At 38.7% G+C, this 21,830-nt stretch overlaps 1 protein-coding gene across 3 annotated transcripts in view; it reads left to right on the top strand.

Annotated features, from left to right (window-relative positions):
• Positions 1 to 21,830, top strand: part of NAALADL2 (N-acetylated alpha-linked acidic dipeptidase like 2) — a 406,364-nt gene that overhangs the window by 10,720 nt on the left and 373,814 nt on the right. For 2 of the 3 annotated variants that reach the window (XM_088171014.1, XM_088171013.1), the window contains exon 2: positions 13,844 to 13,903. The gene's annotated coding sequence lies outside the window, so the exon portion shown is untranslated. Of the gene's footprint in view, positions 1 to 10,428; positions 13,904 to 21,830 lie in introns of those variants that run through there. The other variant, XM_014871509.2, reaches the window with a different exon arrangement.

Below are 21,830 nucleotides of genomic sequence, written 5' to 3'. Positions count from 1 at the left end.
ATTGACACTAAGTTATACTGGCTTGTGAGGAAAAGTGGCTTGGCAAAAGAACAAAAAATTTTCTTTGAAACTATATAGAGGAAATTGCCTTGCAGTGATATGAGATGTGCTTCACAAACTACCTTAAGATGCACACTGACCCTTTTTCTGATATTGAATGGAAACTTGGGTAGGTATTTCTCAAATAAAAAGCAATCTGGAAATGGATTAAACCTGAATAATTATTCACTGATGGAAATCTAGATAGAGGAGTCTCCTAGGGACATTCTGTATGCACCCAGAAGTTCCTGAATGTACAGAAGCTAATATAAATATTACCTCAGTCTTTCCTGGTAATCTTTTCTCAATCTGGGCTTTGCTTAAAACCTAATTTCTGATAGTCCATAGGCACTGACTATAACATGCAGGACAGTGTGTCTGATTTCTGTTTCAGAACTTTTTTTTTTTTTTAATCCTGGCATACTAATCAGATTCTGCAGAGCTCTCTGCTGTATTTTGTTAGTTATTGCAGTAAGTTGAAAATTAAAAGGAAGGGCCAATGGAAAATAATTTAATCAGGAGTATTTTGTGCAGACTCAATTCTGAGTGTGGTTTATCAGGGCTTCATAGGAAGAGCACCAATATGAAGTAAAGAGAGATTCAGTGTTTATCTGAGATTCTGTTAAGATGAGAGATTTCTAAACCTTTTCCAGGGGACATTTGTGTAGTACTTGTGCTTTTTATGTTCTCACTTGGCTGTGTGAGGTGCACTGGATAGCAGATTGGACTTGAACAACATAAATATACACAGCCTAAAATATGCAAGATTTTGCAACCAATGCAATGAAATTAAACTGCTGGAAAATGTGTGGGGTTTTTTTTACTAAGATTGGTCTTAACCTTCATGAGCTCTAGATTAATATTGGAATTTTTTTTTAAATACCCTACTACTAAAATACATGCTAAAATTGTTTTCATTAGTAGCTTAGTGTCTTTCTAGGCAGTATTTATACCTCATCCCCAGCCACTAACCTTCGTTCCTTTTATTTAGGCTTCTTCTGACATTGTTTTAAACTCCATTTTCCAGGTGGGGATGTGTGGGTGTATCAGGCAAAATAAAAGACTTTACCTGGAGCATGTACACATCCAAAAAAACACCAGAGGTATCTGAGGTGCTTGGCTTTTGTAGTGACTGCTTTAATCAAGCTAATTCGGGGACAATGAAACTTAGATCTCTGGATTTACAGATGACCAGCCAGTGCTTAAGTCAGGGCTCTTCCCCAGCAAAGCATTAATGTCTGCGATTATGTGCTTTCTTCTGCTAATTCAACAAATTATTGAAGAATGTTTGCTGAAATCTCACAGACCTCACTTCCTCGTGAGGAGATAATTACTTTTTTGTCATGAATAAAGATCTGCAGTCAGTGGCAAACTCAGGTGGCTAAATGCTACACAAATGGCTGGAACAAAATATGGAATAGTCAGGGTTGTCCCTTCAGTGTTTTACACTCTGGGCTGAATTTTGGTGGTTGAAGGCCAAGAGCTGATGGGAACAGCCCCAACTCTCACATGTGCAGGGCCCCTTCCAGGAATTCCTCATGCATTTGGGGTCACCTGGGAGCTGTATTTGTGTCCTTACAGTGAGTCTGCCACACCGATGTGACAGCACAAAACTCGTGTTGTCCTGCATCAGCAGACATCGGAGATCTTTTTATTTAATAGTAAAAGATGCTCTGAGGAAGAGAAAATGGGTTCATTGTTGTTTTGTTGCACAGACAGAATATCATATGCAGAATAGATTGTTGTACAATAATGAGTACATAAGAGAAGTCTCAGTTATTGAAACACATGCCACAGGGCAAAGCAGGGGTGGGATATGGTTAAAAAAATATCCAGCAAAGGAAGCTGGAACACATTTATATTGCATTCTTTGCTTCCAGAGTAGCTTTCTTTATTGGATTCCTTATGTATAAGTAACAAAGATTCATGAATAGTTTATTTGAATTTGATTTTTCCTGATCTATGCATGAGTTTATTAGCTTTAGGCAGGTGCATAAAGATTCAAGGTTGGTTTTTTTTCTAAAACTCAGCTCCTAGTACTACATCAAATTTTGTTTCCTTTTAACTAGCAGAGGTTGTTAGAGAGCTGTAGCTGCTCACATCTGTAATTCACGTCTGTTCCAGACATGTCAGATGTTGGACTTCAGTGGACCTGAGGTCAGACTTGATGCAAATTTCGTTGTTTTTAAGAGAATTAATTTGGTGGGAAGAAATGCATGGAAAGACTTGAACTTTTTGCAGTGCTGTGTTGAGAAATTCAGACTAATATAACTCAGTTGTGCCTTTTTTTGTTTTGTGTTGTCCCTCCATCACCTGATATACTTTGACTGGCACGAGTGGTCACTAACAGAGCTAAATTAGTGTTAATCAGCTTATGGAACAAGTCCAGTTTGAGAGGCGAATGAAAAAAAATGTATATCCCCAAATAACCCTGCTTAAAAAGTAACTTAAAATACCATATTTATCTATCACTGAAATATATATTCTCCAGCCTAGTTCCAAGTTAATTGAGAAAAAAATATTTTACTGGGGTCAGAATTTTATCTGAGTGGAAGTTGTGTAGTTCTGCAAAGCCTAGCATTGCACGTCCATGCAGAGGAGCAGGATGGATGCTGTGCAGCCTCGTTCCTCACCTGCTGCAGCTGCCCAGGGGCTGCTGGATGCCCTGAGGATGGAGCTCCCTGTGCTCTCTGCTGAGTTCATGGTGTTTGCTGCGTGTGTTAATGGAGCAGCAGATGCTAAAAGCGACTTTCCATGGGCTGTAAGGCAGGAATCACAGAACCAGGAGCTCTGTCAAAGCTGGGAATGGGCTCTTGGGGAGCTCCTGAATGTTATCTGTTGTTCTCTGGACTGTGTGGCTGCTGGAAATGTAGTCATGAACTGAAGGGAAATTGTCTCACTTGAAGAATGGAAGCTTTTTAGTTATTTGAGGTTTGTTTTTTAATTATTATTTTGTTTTTATTGATAATTTTACTTAAATATTTTCTGTTTACAAGGAAAATGTCTAGAATATCAATATCTGAACACTAGTGGGAATGAGCTTTGATTTTGAAGACTTGGTCACTATTACAATACAGCCACTGTTCCTCTGTATGGCCATGGCCAATGCTACTTTTCTTTCCTGTGCTTTCAGTTCCCTGCCTAAAAAATGAGTGGTATGCTGTCTTTCTAAAGATGCTTCAGAAAATGCAATAAAAAGCAGTGAATTAGATCTCAGTTAATAGTTTTGTTTAGTCATATGACTTTAGAAACCTTACCATGTCACTCAGTCAAAAAATTATCAGCCAAAATTTTAATCTGACTGAATGGTGAAGCTTATTTTCGATGGCAGTCTTGCCATGTATTTCATTCTTGACACGGTTGCTAGGATAATAAATACTTGAAAATACAGTTAAAAAAGGGAAAGGCAAGGTAAATAAATGTGAGCTTGTTCCTCTGTACCCTCGGGTCAGTGATTGCTTCTTCGTACTGAATATGCATGGCTTGAGTAGGAAGGCTAAAAATGGATAATTAGAAAGGCAAAGGCATGTTTTGTCAGACTGTTTTAATACCATTTGGGCTGTGTCCAGTAGTAAAAACCTCATAGTGTCTCCAGGTTGCTTTGAACTGTGTTTTTTGGTGGATGATGGTGTCTTGTGTGGTGCCTGATGCTTCTGGTGTGCAGCCTTGAATGTTCTGTGGCTTCCCCTCGCTGTTACCTTCTTGCACAAACTCTGACTAGGAGAGTATTAATGGGAGAATCTTTTTCTGGTAATGAGGAAGGCGCTGCAGATATTCACAGCATGTCATGTACAATTCCTGGCTCAGAGTTGCTGGGGGGACAGGTATTTTTAGTCAGAGAATTGTCACAAAATGGATCTTCTGGCAGGAGGATGTGTTTGGTTCCCCACCAAAGGCAGAACAACTTAATTGATAGCACATTTTTGGATCTGTTTATGTTTAGTCAGATATTTGTATTCTGGACATTTTCCTTGTGAACAGAGGATATTTGGAGTGAAAAAGGAAAAAATAAAAAGCCCCCACACACTTAAGAAATAGGAAGTGTTGTTCCAGGATGATCACTGGGAGGAGCTGTTTGTTACAGTTTTTATGCATTAAATCAATGGCAAGGAAATGATGAGACGGTGGGAACGTGATGTGGAGGCAAAGAAACTTAGTCATGAGTGGGGAATACTCTTAGCAGAAAGGGATCAGTGGTTTTTAAAAAAAAATGAAATTGAAGGAGCAGTGATCTCGAGGGAAAATACTAATTTACTAAGATTTTGAACTCCTATTGTATATTAACTATTAAAACAGAAGTGTAGTTGGGCCACATCATTCCTGATGGGAATGCACTGAACAGGCAGCAGTTGTCCAGATGTCCATTAATGCACTGGAGAGTCCCTGAGTTCCAAGTGAGGCAAGAAATGTTCCTGCCTTTGGAACACTGACAAGACCTTTGTCAGTAATCCTGTTACAGAGGTAACCCACCTCACAGAGACAATTTGTGTTTGAATCCTGATGTGATTGAGTGAAAGGGGAAAATTCTTTGTAAAAATTCGCCACCACTATCTCCATAATCTCTACTTGAGTGAGCATCAGCCAAGTGAGAAAATGAAAGATTATAACCTGCCAAGCATCACTGGCAGACTGAAATGAAAAAATTGCAAGTTAATAACAGTGATGCCTCCAAAAAATTTGCTGGCCAATTTAACATTGCTTTATCCAAGGTCACATCTTGCAACTGATTATTTTTAGCAATTTGCAGATGAGGATTTTTACCTTTCTTATGGGAAGTGAAGATCAGGGAAACACCAGGTACAGTTTTAAAACTCAAAGTTATCAATCTGTTCATACCAAAAGTAAGTCATGTTCTCTGCTTGTTTGCTTAAGCCTAGGCACAGAATTTTTTTCCACTGTAATGAAATGGGACATTTATGCTGTACTCTATTGACAGTGATGAAGTCAGTGTGACATGAAAACTCGCAGTGGAGTGAAGTTGGTGAAAGAATTGAAAACAGGAAAAATTAGAACTTGCCCGAGTTTGTTCTGGAGCACTCTTGCTAATGTTCATGTGATAGTTTTTACATAATGTGTTATGTAAAAGAGATTATGTTAAGAGAGATTATGTTGCCTGTTTTTGAGGTTTAAGGATTGCGAACCTCTTGTAAGCAAGTACACAAGGCTTAATGTAAGCTGTGTCCTGTGAAATGACCAAGGCACTGCTGGAATCTAAGGTGTGAAAACCATCACTGAACTGTAGCAGCATTTAATTTCCTCCAGTACAATCTGCACAGTCACCTTAATATTACATGGTAAACCTTGTAAACATTTGCAGAGCATTGTCACACTGTCACTTATTTAAAATAGACCATTCTTCAACAACTGGAATGTATCATGAGTGTGTGGGAACTCCTGCCCTAGGCTTGCAGTGCAAGGGGAAACCCTCTGTTGTTTTCATGTGGTTCTGTGGTCCTTTTAATGAAGGATATGCAACATTCTGATATGCTGAGTGTACACAGCAGTTTTGGGGAGGTTTTGTGGTCTGGTGGTTCAGAAGTCTTGGCTGTGGGTGTTTGTTCATCAGCCACTTGGTGGTTGCAGTGCAGAAAAGACTGCAGCACTTCTGGAAAGTGAAGGGCATTTCTTGTTGGAAGATTAATGGACCACTCTCCTTGTAAATGCCCTGATTTTTAACCAAGAAGGTCTTACCTGTCATTAAAATAATGAAATTACTTGAGCAGCTCCACTCAAGTACTCCCCAAAAGCATTTGTTTTTGTTGCTGTCTGTGTGAGCTGTGTAAGCTGGAGCTGTTCTCTGTTGAGAGAGGATTAACATGCAAAAGGTGCCCCTGGTGTTTGTTAATGATCTCCATGCTCAGAAGCCTGGGTGAAGCCTCAGCCTCCAGAAGAGAGTTTGCTGAGCTCAGGAGAAACTGGAGCTGAATTCCCAGCTGTATTTCCCAGCCCTGTGGAAGTTCCCAATTAGATCAGTCACGTCCTGCCAGCCTTCTGAGATCTGACAAGATCGCAGCTTGAGCTGTTTAATTTTTCTTGCTGTCATGCAATGCATCATCATGAGTTAGCTCAATAGCCCTAATCTAATGCTTACTGCAATGAAGCTGGGAATGTATCCATCAATACTTATGTCAGTAAGCAAAGCAAAATGAAATATTTTTTTGACAACCTCTGTCCATTTCATTATCTCCTTTTTAATCACAAAACTGTCTCATAAAGTTTTCATACTTCCTTAAACTTTGTAGCCTGTCTGCTTTCATATACATCAGGCTGATGCCTCATCTCTCTCTCCTCTCCTAAACAAGGTTCCATCCATGCATTAGGTCAATCTGTTGCATTCCTGCAGCAGAACGAAGCTGATTTTTTCCTGATGTGTCCAGGCACCTCTGGACTTAGAAGCAAAAATTTCGGGGCATAGGACATTTCAAACTTGATGTTTTATTGCCTTGTTTTTTTCTTTTCTTTTCTTTTTTTTTTCCTTCTTCAAAAATAGTCTTGCTTTAGGATATTTGCAATGCAAGCAGAATTGAGAAGCTTTAGTACTGCCATTCTCTAGCATCACTCAGTCCTACCAGACTCTGACGGGATGTGCTCTATCCCAGGTCAGACAGAGCTGCAGTTCCTGGGTTATGCTCTTGTTCAAAGTGGAATTTCCTCGCTGAACTCTGTGATATTTCCCCACTTACATTAAGGCTGCTTTCTGTTTCTGCACACAGGTGTGTCTGTGTAATCTCTGTAAGTATACATGCCCTTTCCACCATATTTACTACAGTATAGTGGAGATTAAATTCCTCTGCTTTCTCTGTAAAACACTATTTTCTAGGGTAATAGTTTTCTTTTAATGTTGCAGCCATTGAGAGAAGGTAAGAAGAAAAGTGAAAGAATAGAGAAGATAAATACAGGCAGCTAGACATGAATTATTTTTTTCACACCTTCTGGGACAGAACTGGGTAAGTTATCCCTTTATTTACAGCAGCAGTGTTGGTTTAGATGCTCTGTTCTGCACCTGCTCCATGGGAATGAAATGTCAGGGCACAGCTTTGTTCTTTCTTGCATACAACCAGCTCTAGGGATGGTTGGCCCTCTGGATGGAGGAGAGAGCACCCAGAATTTGTGACATGCAGTTGTAAACTTGCAGTTCCTTCCTGGCTAAGAGGGGTACAGCAAGCTGTTCTCAAAATCAGTCCATTTTTCCTTGCTCTTGTGAAAAGCTAGAGCTTGACTCTCTCATTTTTGCTTTTCGGGAAGCTTAATGCTTTTGGGCTGTCTCTGGCCCAATTCTGATAATAGGGCTCTATAAGGGAACTTCTGTACAATGATTATTTCAGCAAAGAAATTGCCTGTAGCAAAAGTGGAACTGACCAAGAGAAAGGTAAGGTTAAAGCAAGCATTTAGACTTTTTCTTTTTACAGAGCTATCCTGACCTTAAAAGGAATGTAAATACTTTCAGACCACTGCATTTTGTTTTCTTCTGGAAACATTTTAAGTAGTGCACCTTTTTTTCATACTTTGGGAAGTATTTTTCTGGGCCTGTTGCTTTCAGATGCTGAAAGTGTAATAATGGCAGAGATTTAAAATAGATACCTCCTTTGAAGCTTGTGTCTGATTATTAAAGTGTGTGGAAAGGAGTTCTCTGACCCATTAAAAAATAATTCTTTTGCCAACACAGAGCATAATGCATTCTGATGACACTCATAATTGCAGTACTTCCAGAGTAATTACCCTGGCAGTTCATTTTCATATTGTTGGAATTCATATTTGCGTGCTCTGTTTAATTGAAAACTGCAGGCTTTGATCTGTGCACGTGTGGAAATGCTCATTGGGTTTACCTTGACAGATAATGTGTATTTACTTTGCAGGTATGCAAACATTTGGGTGTCGTACAGACAAATGCATTTTTCTATCTCTTTTGTGTGATACCAAATCCCTGTGCAGCTGCATTTTTCCAAGGTACAGCCAGCCCACGTAGGGTGGATGCTGGATGCTCAGATGCTTATCCAACATCCCAGGTTCCAGGGTTTTGAATTGTGCCAGAAACCAGTTCCTGCTCAGATTTTGGCCTCTGTCCTCAGATTCATTTGGTGATGTTGCCTCTCTGTAGTTACATATTACCTGTTTGTACCAGCTGAGGCTCTTCCAGAGAAAAAGGAAATGAGTCTTGTAACTGAGTTTTTGCCACTCCCCACTCTGATCTATGATGGAACTCGATCTTTCTTTTGGCAAAGATGCTTGAACTTTTGGTATGTACCTGAAAGCACCTGGTTATGAAGTTATGTTATGAAATCACCTGCTTCTTTAGGCTAAAGAGGGAAGGACATCTCTGGACAGGATGAAGAATAAAGATAATGTGGTAGTGCTTTGACACAGAATGGGAAGGCAGATTTGGGAGTAGAAATAAATAAATAAAACCGACAAAAAAGTTCAAACAGTGATGTCTGTGTGGGTGTGATTTGCCTGTGTTAAAGTCAGGCTTGTAAAAAGTTAAAACTAAAATAAACACAGCTTTCCCTGTAATGGACTTGGGCATTCTAGAAAGTCTTTTTAATAGAGTTCATATTGTATTTTGAGGTTAAATTACCTCAATAAAAATAATTGCTCCGTGTGCTTTCTGGATATGAAGTTTAATCAGACTGTCTTGGAAAGAAGCCTGGGACTAATATGAGCATTTTCTTGATGTGATGTCTGCACATTTTCACGAGAGGAGTAAAGGTCATTTCCCTGTTGGATGGGAAAGAGCTTCCTAAAGCATGTTGGCAACACTACATTTTTCTGCATTTTCTTTACAGTGGTGATGTCAGCAAGGTTAAATTTAAATTCACCTAAAAATAGTATCTAGAGGGTAAAACAATTGGTAAATTAGCAGTTACTCATATTCAGTGATTGTAAGTCAAAATTGGGCTGGTTGTTGAATTCTTAGTGGAAATCAGTGTTATCATCTGACTTTGGTTTTTCCCAATTTTTAAAATCTTTTGGAAGCCTTCTGCTTTACAGCTCTGGTAATGGTATGAAGGAGTGAAGATTTTCTTGTATGAGCAGATCTGGGGACTGGAGTGAAACTGCAGCTTGTACATCCAGTGGGTGGTTGCTGGATAGGAGCTTATTTTGGTAATTACCAAGCTTGGGTGGCAATCATTGAGCAGGTAGAACACTGAACTAGCCAGTCATCCAAACCTGCTCATGACCATCTTGTTAGGGTGTAAATATTTTAAAGGCAGTGTTTCTTACAGCAGTGCATTCTGGGGGCTTTTTGTGTGTTCAGGATAAAAACGCGTGTGACCTTGGTTTAGTAAAAGTACAAGAACAAATTCCGTTGAATAAAAGCACATCTGAGAAGTTAAACAAAAAAATTCTTTTCTGCAGATTAAGCCTGGTGCCTTTCTCCTCCCTTTTAAACATTTAAACAGACTCTTTACATGATGCTTAAGCTTTTAAGTCAAAGTTATGAGGTGCTTTAGCCAGGCTTGAGCCTGAGAACAAGACCCAAACCAGGACAATAACAAAATGACACAAAGATTGACTCCACCGTGCTTGCTGGATGAAGTGAAAACTGCTGAAATATAATTCCTATATCCTGGGATTTCACTGCCTGCTGGAACTAATCTCATTAACTTAAAACCACCTGAGGCTTAAGAGACATATACACTGCTGTGAGAAATTATATTTATCTCATCCTAGGGGGAAATCCTTTCCCTCCCCTGGATTACCTTACTTTTGACTTTGTCATTCTTGAATTACCAGGTCATTTCTCCCCCATGGGAAAGTCGTTGTAGCTCACAGCTATGCAATTACTGTATCTGAAGTTCACTGCTGTATGAATGCTGAGATCACTGTTCGAGGGTTTTCTTCTTAAATAATTTCCTAGAGAAAACAAAGACTGGAAAAATAATAGGTTAGCAGTTTACTTAAATAAAGTTCCTCCAGAGCTACAGGAAAAGATTCCAGAACTAAAAGCACAGTATAAAGCAAACAGTTTACTGAAAGCATTAAGGTATTTATTGTCTTTGTAAACAAAACAGAGTTTTCTTTAAGCATTAAAGTGTAAGAGATTGGTGGCCTCTGATAAGTGGTAATTAGATGCAGAAATTTCCAATGCGAGGTTGCAAATTGAAATCTCCTGAATGTCACCAGGGAGAGTTCTGGAGTTGAGTGGTTGATTACTGCACTCCCATTTGGATTGAGACTGGATCCCAAATCTGCATTCAGTGTTAAATCCAGCCAGCAGAAATACTCTGTTTGACATGGGAGGATTTTGGATAAGGCTTTTACTGATAATCTTGTTGGACTTTGCAGCAAGGCAAAATGACCTTGTTCAAGTGTCTTTCAGTGTGTATCTACTTCTGAAAAAAAAAAGGAATAAATCAATTTTGGGTTATCCATTAAACAGCTCAAATAGAAATTGATATTAAGGAAAAAAAAAAAGTAATGTAAAAACAAAGTGAGCTCTGAAAACCAAATCCTGAAGGCCTGGTCTCTGAGATGGAATGCAGAAAGCTTTATGTAATGAAAGGTTTTTGTGGTAAACCTGGCCCTTGGGTGCTGCTCCCAGAAGGAGCCTCTGGATAGGGAGTTTGTGTTGTGGAAATGGAAATTGCTATCAGTGAAACAGAGGTGCCAGCTTCTGTGACTAAGAGAAATGACCACTGAGCCAAATTACATGCCATTTTTGTTCAAACCCAGCTCAAAAGGTGATTTGTGGATTTGAGTGATGGGTCTGTCAAAGTTCACTGTTTACAGTGGTTTATTGGCCCTAAGTGGCCATTTCTTAACCTGCCATTTAAATCGTTCTGTGTTGATAGTGTGTGTAAGGACAACAAGAGATGCAGTTGCATTTGCAGACCAATTACAGTAATTAAAAATTATAATATAAGCCTCTGTTTCTCTTTCATCTGCATGGGATGAAAGAGATCTGGTCTATTGATGGGAATGCCCCATTAAACCTCTGTTAATGCCCATATTTCAGAGCCTACAATGAAGTGTGTATGATAGTGAAATAGTGAAGTGCATTAATGTCTCTGGATTAGGAGTCCATGTAATTATGTTGCTAATTACATGTTGTTGTGATCTTGTCTAGATGTAAGTGAATTTGGTCAAGTGTTTTTTGTTTAATTTTGTCGAGTAATGAATAAATCAGTGAAGTTACAAATGGCTATTGCTATTGTGTTGTTGAGAATAGAGTCTGTAGGGGTGAATGCTTGCTGAAGTCTAGTGTACATTCCCTTTTCAGTCCTGCATAAATGAATACAGCATATTCCAGTTTATTTAGTGATGGACAGGCTGTTAGTTCTTAAAATAGCTAAGGAGTAGGCACCTGACACCTTGAATGATTTATGTGTTTTCTTTGTAAGCTTGTTTCTGTTTTGTAACCTTTAAAATGTGGGTTTTATGAGCGATATCATTAAAATTTATACTCCCTCTAGTATGTGATGTTAGTCATTATTGCTCTGCTGTGCCTCCAGATCACCTGTCTGAATTATAAAGCAACCTTCCTTGGAGCTAAATAGTAATTTTTTTTTTCCAAATGCGTGCTGACTTCATTATTTTTCATTGGTACTCCCTTCCCAGAGCAGAGGTCAGAATCTGGCCTTTCCTGCATTCCATCCAAATGGGAAAGGTTATTAGGAGTAGCTGTATATTTTTAAGAATGAAATATGAGGGGTCATTTAACATAAGAGATCTGATATCAATCAGAAGAAAGTTCCAGAGAATTTGTTTTGAAGTGTACTCTATTTTTTTCTTCTTTGTTAACTGAGATTGATATGCTCGGGAGGTGATTTAATGTTGTGCTGGGCTTTGTTACGCTCATTTAAAAGAGTTCCAGCAAAGAGTGAATCTCAGAGGAAAAAAAAAAGCTGCTACTGAAAGTGAATCACAGTCCTTGATTCCATCAACTGAGACTCTTAAAGATCTTATACACCAGGAAAGATTTTATAAAAGGTTTCAAAGTTACACATTTAGTCTACATCCTGAAATTGAAAGTGCCAAAAAGGTTTTTTCTGGAAACATCCACAATACTCTCAAAAAACTTTTGTGTGGTTTTTTTAACAAATTAATCCAACAAAAAACCGTAAGTTTTGCTGAGCTTGGATTACTCCCCTGGTTCTCTGAAAGCTGTCAAGCAAACTAATCTGTAACTCATGCATATCACCCATCTCTCTCTTCTTTCAGGGAATAAATGATCTTTATTCAACATCTATGTTGTGTGTTATCTAGCAGATTGTGGTATAGAGTAATTAACTGTGAACTTCCCAAACATGATTTACTAGCCAGCTTTCATCCAGAGGTGAGATGGAATTGTTTTCTGATCGGTATGACTGCATATGTTTCAATTTTTTCAAACCAAGCCTGTTTGCCTGGAATGAGATCATTGAGTCCAGCCATTAACCCAGCACTTCCCAGTCCTCCACCAGCCCATGTCCCAGTGCCACATCTTCTACCTCTGGCCATGGGGATTCAGCCACTTCCCTGTGCCCAGGGTGTGACACACCTTTCAGTGAAGAAATTTATCCTGGTGGCTAGTCTAAAACTTGCCCTGGCACAGCTTGTGGCAGTTTCCTCTCATCCTTTTGCTTGTTACTTGGGAGACCAAGGCTCCCTGGCCCCAGCATCCTTTCAGGTGGGTGTAGAGAGTGTTGAGGTTCTCTTTCTCCTGGCTGAGCTCCCTCAGCTGCTCCTCAAAGGACTTGTTCTCCTGTGCCTTCACCAGCTTCATCTCTCAGGAGATGCTGGAATGTGCAAAAGAGCTGGGATTCAGGCTCCTTGTAGCAATGCCTGTATGGCTTGTGTGTTTGTTTTCCTTGCAAAAACCTTATCATTGTAATACCAATGATTTACTGATGTTAACAGAGGATAAAATACTAATTTCAGTGCAGCCTGGGGCTACCATGTTATATTCAGTGCTGTCATCTAGTTTTGTTGAAAGATAAGTGATATAGCACTAGAAAATTAGTTTGAACAACAAAAAATGTGTTGCTGTTGGAAAACATAAGAATGGAATATGTCAGATAAGAGTTATGGCAGAATAAGTGCACTCAAGCACTGGATCCTCGAGCCAGTGGCCCTTTCCTGCAATAGGTGGTATCATGTTGCCTGGTTTTACAGTTATTAAAATTCCTTGTCTGCTTCTGTTCTCAGAATGATTATTCTGTCAATATTTGCAAGGCAAGTTCCCTGTCATGTTACAGATTTCCCCAATTATTTTTGTAAGAAAATGTGAGCATCAGAGGTTCCTGCATTGAACACTTCCAGCAGCATAATTCCTAGAGCTGGAAGGAAAACTCGGAGTGTGCACTCCTCATATCAACTGGGCTCTGTTTCAAGATTCTTGTCCTCACCACACACTCTGCAACTAGACTTTGATTAAAGTAATGCTATCGGGTTGAAGTTTAATTTGCTCCATGCTACTTACACGTATTTTAAATTGTGAGTGGACTCCATACATGAATGTCAGTGAGATGGTGAAGAAGGTGGAAAGAAGAGCTGTGATGGTAATTAGAAGAGGCCGAGTTGAGTTTTTCATAGGATTAATGCTTTCTAAATTGAAGGATAGAAGATTGAAAGTGAAGGGCACACTCCTTGTTGTGGGAAAGAGGTGGAGTGATCCTAATGCAGAATCTCATTAAAGCAGCTGTCAGGATTCCTCTCTTTTACCATCACCTCCCCTATTCTATAAGAGTCAGCTGTCGTTTGGAGTGAGCATACTGCCAAAGAGGCATTTACAAATAAATGAAAAATGTCACAATTGATTTTGCTCATTTCAGAGGACTCCGTGTCAGCTTTGTCACAAACCCTTTGTTATTCTCTCTTTCAGATCTCTTGTCTGGACTTTGGAAATAACTTTGGTTCTTGGATTCCTTCTGTTGACCCAGGGGTAAGCTCCCTGGATTATGACTTTTTATTAACATTTGTGCAACAGTTAAATAACATTGACTTTTCTGTGCCTATGAAGGATGAAATGCTAGAAGTTCTTACAATTACCTTATGAGTGTGTATAGAAGCTGCATAATACAATCCACACTTGAAAATACCACTAAAAGCCAGATTTATTTTGTAATTTCTCCTATAGAAGTATTTGCACATTATGGTAATTACTTTGCAAAATGTCGCATGCCATGGTAGTAGCCACATAAAATATGAATAGCTCTGTGGTTTTATTTGTTTCTAAAGAATATGTACTTCTAAGGTTGATAGTGTTTTTGCCTTCAATATTTATAATTTCTCACTCTTTCTGTCTGTTAGCTGGTTATAGTGCATTTTCCTGCTTGTGAGGAGATGAAAAGGTTGTTTATCATACGTCTTTGCTGCCTGGATAAGTAAACTTGATGTGCAGTATCAGTCTATCCCTTTTAATGCAAAAGTGTTACCATAAGATTGGATGTCTGTTGAAATGTCATTATAAGAAACAGTTGAGATGGTTTAGCTATGAAGTATCTAAACTACAATTACATCTAACAAAAGTGGCTTAGGTTTTTTTTCCTCGAGCGTTAGTTCTTGAGATTGCAATCAAAAATACAGTGCTTTACTAAAACTGCTGTGAAAGAAACTTCATTAACATCTAGAAAAATACCTGTGATCCTTTAAATAGGAGTTGAAGATTTCTGAAGACAGACCTAGTGCTACATTTATGAGTAATTTTTGAGCTTGCTGCATTTTCTGTGATGTCCAGGAAGTGTAACCTGCAAATAGTAATAGGACAAGAAATTACCACTTTCCACTAACTTTAACAAATAAACTCACACCATGTAGAAAGAATTGGTTTGTGATGGTTTTGTATTTCTAAAGGGATTCTTCAACAACAGTTTTCACATATTTTGCAATCCAGCAAACAGTGAAAAATCCCTCTTTCAATGCATGATTTTTCATAGCATATAAAAAAGCCCTGCTGCATTTTATTACTATGGACATTACCAGATTTTTAAAAACAAGAGAACTGAAGAAAATCACTTTGCTCTCGCTTTTGTACTCTGTGAACTCTAAAGAAGTTGGGGAAGAATTGAATTCTGTAAGGAAAACAAGAAATATTTATGGTGTCACCTGCCCTGTGTGCAGGCTTTGCTTCTTTTCCTCTTTCACCTGGGATTTTTGTGTAGGTTGATGAGCTCTACTTTGGCACTGCAGAAATCTGCTTGCATTGCTGTATGCATATTTGTCAGCTGTTTAGGCATTTTGAATGCATTATATTTCATACCTGGTTATTACTGTTCTGATATACCTTTTGCTTAATTAGAATGAAATATTTTGAATTTGTTCTAAAATAAAGTTTTAAATGAATATTTGAAATAACTGTTGAATTTCTTGAAAGTTCAGACTTTCTATTTTTCTTCTTTTAACTAGAAATCGGAACTCGTTAACTAGAACTTTCAAAGAGCACCCTTAATTTGTACTTTGGACAGTTTTGTTTACATGGTAATACAAAGCTTGTGGCAAAGGTCTCTAAGGCATTCTCTAATACTGTACTTTTAGCAGTAGGCTGCCCAACCTTGCTGTTCTATTTGTATTAGAAGATTTGAAAAAAAAAAATCTCAGATATGAATCTATAAAGACTGAAAATGAGTTCTGGCAGTGTGGAAGATGATGACACAGTCTCAAGGAATGAACCAGACAGTTCAAGGCTGTTATACTTGTGTAATTAATTAATATTACTGTAAACAGAGATGGAAGGAAGGAAAACTAGGAGGAAAAAAGAACTCGTTATTATCAGCTCTATTGATTCCCCAAACTCCACCCTCACGTGTGACTTGGTAAATTGTTTTGAGGTAAATCTAAATGGAAATCTGTAGCATTTCACATCGAAATGAGGCATGCACTTAAGAGTAAAGCAGTGCTGCAAAGGCCAATCCAGAACTCTCCCAAAACGCCTTGGAACAAAAATGTTTAAACACGACTTGGCAGATCTGCAGAAGCTTAGACTTTCACTCACCAAATTTTCATTCAGCCACATTTGATCATGTTACTGATGTTGATGTGTCCCAGCTTCTAAGAGCTGAGCATACTCTGATCTGTGGTTGTGCAGATGTAAATATCTGTGCCCCAGCTGTTGGCATATATGGGCAGTAATTCCATATATTAATCTGAATCATGAGATTGCTCTCGAGTGCTGTGTGTCCCTGCAAAAATGTCATGCCTGGCGACATTGCCATGAGTTAGAAAATAACTTTGCAGGGAGATTGTCTGAGATTTCCACCCAGCAAATGGCAAAAACAGATTAATAAAATAAAGGAGAAATGTGTGAATACCACCACTGCTTATTCAGTTCACTAGGAAATTGCAGCTTGGGAATGAGCCTAGGAAGAGCTGAAGGGATGCACTGATACATTTGTTCCAATGAGAACCCTTCATGGAAGTGAACCAAAAGTCAATACAGGTTTCCTGTAAGCTTATTTTCACCCAGGAGGAAGGGAGTAGGGAAGTGCACTGAGAGCTGTACTTTTCTGCATCAGTTTCTGTTCTTAAACTGCAAGTGAAAATGTTAAATCTATTAAAATTTAATTTCAGCTGATGGTGGCCCATTCCCCAATGCCCCCTCAGTAATTAGAATTTGCTGTGCATGCTGACAGTTGATCAGCTCCTGGACCCAGAATATTCTTTCATCCTATTTTCTTACACAGATCTCTCTTCCCTTTTAATTTAATAAAGGTGCTGTGTTTCTAAGTTGTTGGGATGCTGGTCTTACTTAAGCAGGAGGAATCACAGACCCTTCCCAGTGCCCAGTGTTTCATGGAATAAGACAACTTTTCTGTATATGAAGAAAAAAATAATTGGGGGTGGTGGGGAGGAAGTAAGGATGATAAGCTGGTCAAGCAGGGAAAGATAAGGTTTGGAGGAGTTACTATTCACAAGTTTGTCAATGAAGTTATTACAATTTCACTTTTGGAAGATTTTCTTCAAAATCCTGAAGATCATTTCTAGTTGAAATCAGTCTAGTTTTTAGCACCCCCTCTGATTTGCACCATGTTGTTTTTTAAATTAAATTCCATATTATTCCATTGACTTTGGAGGGGTCACTCATGCAAAAAACAAATCGTTCCTCACCTCTTTGTATCTGAGGTTCAGCTCTGTGCTGCTGCCCCCTTTTAGCTGTTCCAAAACACTTATTATCCAGCTGGTGTCCTCTGAAATGTTTTGTGTTGTTGCTTTATAAATTGCAAGTGATGTAATAGAACTCACAGCAGAAAGGACATGTGGAGAAGACGGTGCTAACAAACAATTTGCAGCTCCTCATTGCCGTGGCTGCACGAGTTGGTTTTAGGTAATTTGCTATTCAAACAGGAATAATGAGGTTAAATGTGTTCTGCTCGTTTTCATTGTGACACAATGGTCAACAAGCCTGAGCCACTTAATTTGAGGGGGTTGGACAGAGCAAAGAAAATTGCTAATCATGTGCTTAATTGATCATTCTCAGGATTGCCTCTAGCTGTAACATATTAACGATGGTCTGAGATGAACCATGAGAGAATCGCTGAGACCATAGAGGAACACACTATGGAACAGCTTAGTGGGAAATGGTTCCATTGCTGCCAGCTGAGCAGAGCAAAGGAGGGGATGAAGCTCTGGTGCTGAACCCTAGAAAACAGAATTTTTGGTGAAAACTTGACTTGAAATGCATGTGGTGTCATCATCTTTGCATAGCCTATTTGGGGGGGCTGGGAAGTGCCTTTGACTACGTTTACTGGGATCATTATTTTAGCAAGAGCATCTTGGGAATATTTTCAGCACAGAAAAGCATTAGCCGGACCTAATGCATTTTGAGCTTTCTCTATGAAATTGTAGTATTTGCTTAAGCAACAAATAATGGTAATTACAGTTGGGGTTGATGGTTTGTGTTTTTTGTTTTTTAGGTTTGTTTTTTTTTTTGCATTTCCTAGAGCAAAAGTGTTTGAAATCCCATTCAGGATTGGTTTCCAAGTTCATATGCCTGCATATAGATTGGAATTACTGTAAGAAAAATCAATGAATTGCCATTGTGTTAATAGTATTGGCTCTATTTGATAAGTGTGTCCTTGGGCATTTTTCAGAATTATAGCTGTAATTTGAGTGCTGAATACAATTCCTATGAGTCTTCTGTAGCTCTAGAAGCAGGTTATGGAAACTTTTCACCAATAACAGTGGTCTCCAGTGGAGTGATGGTTTTGAGCAATATCTTCATATAAAGGAAACAAATACAGCCTTCCATCCCCCACCATCTATTGTTAGGAGTATTCCCTTATTTTCTACTAGCTTAATGTTCTTGAATTAAGTATAATAATTAAGAATTTTAACGTTTGTAAAAGCTTGACTTGCATGCAGGAGGTAGATTGTGACAGCCTGACATGCTGTACTGAAATGATACATAAGTAGAGCAATGTTTTCATCAACAGAAATGTGTTGCTGTTCAAAGTTGATTCTCTCTGTAGGGTGCCATAAAGTAATTAGAAGACCATAACATGATCCTTCAGTATTGCATTAATTCCTTAGAGGGATGAATTCATCTTTTCTGACTGCAGTAGTGCATGACTGGCCATGGAAATGCCACTGAACTATAAAATCATCTGTAAAACAAAGAACAGTTTTTCAAGAGTAGCATGTTTATTTTACAAAACTCATAAAAGGCTCATGCTTTTAGTGATTTTTTTGCTTGTAGCAAACTGGAAGTGAAAGTATTTATCTTAAAATTAAAAATCGACACGGAATGCTGTGTACTTTGCCTTAAAGAAAACTGCATGTAAAATATTTGTCTTCTGTGAGGGCTGAAGACTATTAGAAGGCCTGTGCCAACACAAGAAGAATCTCTTGTTACAGATGAGTTTTTGCAGCTGGTGTAAACTAATCTGGCGATAGCTGCATACTGTAAATTTAAAGGATGAGAATTTTGAGCAGTTTTCTTTTTCCCAGCAGTGGGTGGAGAGCTGGGTTTGTATAGTGAGACAGTGTTATAAATTAGCTTTGATTGGAGTTTTCTTGGATTTTTATTTTTTGTTAGTTGAGCAAAGCTCTGAGCATGAATTTGTAATAGAGGCTGGTGCTGGAAGGGGTGGAACACTGACCATGCACTGCTCAGATGGGGCAAGACTGGAAATACTTAATGGGTTTGATCAGAAAAGATTCTGTGTGCAACCCTTCCAAGCTCACATGTTGCCCTGCTTACAGCAGGAATTCAAAAACCCACAAGGACATTATTTTGCCATCTTTTTGTTATTCCCCTGTAGAACATCTTCCTGATTGTGCTGTGAAGTGTGTTACAATTGAGAGGTTCTTTCCAGCCCACCAGACTTGTGTGTTTCAGTTTGTACTCAGCATTAATCCTTTCTGTACTTATGTTTTCAGGTGCAGTGCTGGAAGTGGCCCTTGCTGCCATATCCCAAAATAAAGCCCTTTTCTTGAAGAAACGAGACATTGAGGTCTAGTTTGCTATGGCAGAGGCTTTGGGAATGTGTAACAAAAATTCAGAAGTCTAATTAAGGAAGCATTGAATTTAAGGCCTGCTTTGACTACTTCTCTCAACAATTCTATGTTTTTTTGGAGGCTGCATGCCTTAGCACAAAGAAAGGCATGAGTGGTTCCATATGTGCAAATTTGATCTAATGACTCTCTTGTATGACACATGAAGGGAGTTTCAAGCAAGGGAGCATAATCTCTGTTTCTTGGTTGCTAAATATCCGGTGTGCAAAGCCAAATTTTCAATGAAGGTATAGATCGTTATTTCTCACACGACTATTCAAAAATAAAAGAAAATATGGAAGCTGAAATAGATGCTTCACACCCTGCTGTAGCTAAGGGCAGAGGTGCAATATTTAACATCCTCATGGTATTCTCAGTATACTTAATTCTTTAGGACTGTGCTGTTCTAATTATAGCACATCTGAGTTCAAAAAGTGTTTCATATAGCCTTAGGATCTATGCAGGAGATAATCTTCTTGGGAGTTCTGACATTTGTTTTAATGGAAGCAGGATCAAGCACAAATGCTAGGCTGGAGTGACATTTAAATGTGATCAGCAATACTGATCAGTGATCAGGAAATCGAGCTGTTCCAGCTGTTTACTTAAGAGACTCCCATATGTAACATATTGTCAATTGTAAGGGGTTTTTTTTATATATTTTCTTAGAAAGAATAAGGCTCTCCCTCTATGAATAAACCATCCCTGTCCCGGTGATGTGGATGACAAGGCTCTGATGGATTTCAGGAACATTATGAATCTCACCTGCTGGAGGTTCGGTTTGTATGCATGGATACAGAACTGCTCACAGCAAAATGTTTCATGTCCTCGGATGAACACTTTCGATGCTCCAAGGCCTTTCAGTGTGTTAGGGAAGAGAGCTCATCTCCACAAAGATAAATGTTTTGCAGTGGTTTTATTCTCACAAAAAGCTGAAGCCAGAACCAAGAAATGGAACAATTTTTGATTAAAAAAATCATCCCAGCTCCCCTCCGTAAATAAAACACCTGCACAGGAAATGAATGATATTGTAATTAAAATAACAGAGGTTTCAGCTTCAACAGGGAGCCTGTCCAATAGTGAGGCTTGCAGAAAATGGAACTGGCAAGCCTCAGCTTTCAGGCATTGTTTAGAGACAGGATTGAGGAGTTTGAAGGTAGACAGGTCCAGATTTTTGGGAACCTACTCTGAAGGTTACATATTCCTGTTTTCACCTTGGCTTCTCCGAGTCCCCCTGTGTCCTGTGTAAAAATCAGCTGTACCTGATGTCCTGAAACACTGCCCTGGGAGTCACTGACTTTGTCACTGCAGACCTTTTGGGTTTGTTGTGATTTCACAGAGTATTATTTATTGCAAGTTGTGTATCAGCTGTACAAGCTGTAATTTTTATGAAGTATTACTTTTTTGGATAACTGTCCTTTATCGTAGGTAGAACTACCACCGTTTTAGTCATCAGCTATATGGTGGCTATAATTCAGAAAAGGATAGATTGTGTTTGGGAGATACAATTTCATGAGCACAGTTTACCTCATGTGAAAGACAATTTTGTTGGTGAATCACTGTAGAACTTTTCTTTTAAAGCTAAAGTTGACACTTCTCCACATTCTTCATTTACAAATGTGTCAAAAAACCAAAATGTCCTGTAATTTTTCCCCCCTTTACAGTGAAAGCAGTAAACACCTTCCATTCCTTTTTGGACTTTTTTTTAAATTTTCTATGTCTATGCTCACATCTTCATTTATCCATTAGTTGTCTTCCTCTTAATACACAGAAAAATCTGTCTCACAGGTACATGTTGAGCCATGAGTAGAAATAAAACAAAGGTTGGGGCAGAACTGAAGCCTCTGACATACATGGCAGCTGACAGGGGATGTGGCACTTTGCATTTTAGTTATGAATAGTTTGGTGGGTTTGCAGTGTTTGTAGGAATACATTTGCAATAAGAAGTGAGAGTACCTTATTTGATAGCTATTATAGTGATATTAGTTCCTTCAACCCAACAGAAGCAGCCTGACATCTTTCTTTTTCCTGTTGTTTTTCATTTAATTTTTCCTATACTGAATGGATATATTCAGAATCAGCTGAAGCTTGACAAATGCAGCTGTGAAGACTTGTCTTCAAGCTATACTGCAGATTTTTCTCTTGCCTTTCTTTGCTCCAAGAAATACCTGTTCAACTGTTTTTATAGTGTTTTTATGATAGGCATTTCAGATACCTACTGCTGGATAAATAAAACTGCCTTCCTAGCTTCAGGAGGCAGGGATGTTTTTTCATTTGTTCCTCAGAATTTGTTGCAGTGCAGGGTGCAGTTGGATGTCATAGTAAAGAAGATGGCCTGGCATGGAAATGAGAACATAATTAAAATTATTTTTAGTTTTCTCAGG

The sequence above is a fragment of the Sturnus vulgaris genome, chromosome 10 (assembly GCF_052056855.1).
Source record: "Sturnus vulgaris isolate bStuVul1 chromosome 10, bStuVul1.hap1, whole genome shotgun sequence".
Taxonomy (NCBI): Eukaryota; Metazoa; Chordata; class Aves; order Passeriformes; family Sturnidae; genus Sturnus; species Sturnus vulgaris.
Note: the sequence above shows the minus strand (reverse complement) of the source record. Positions and strands in the feature narration are given on the sequence as shown.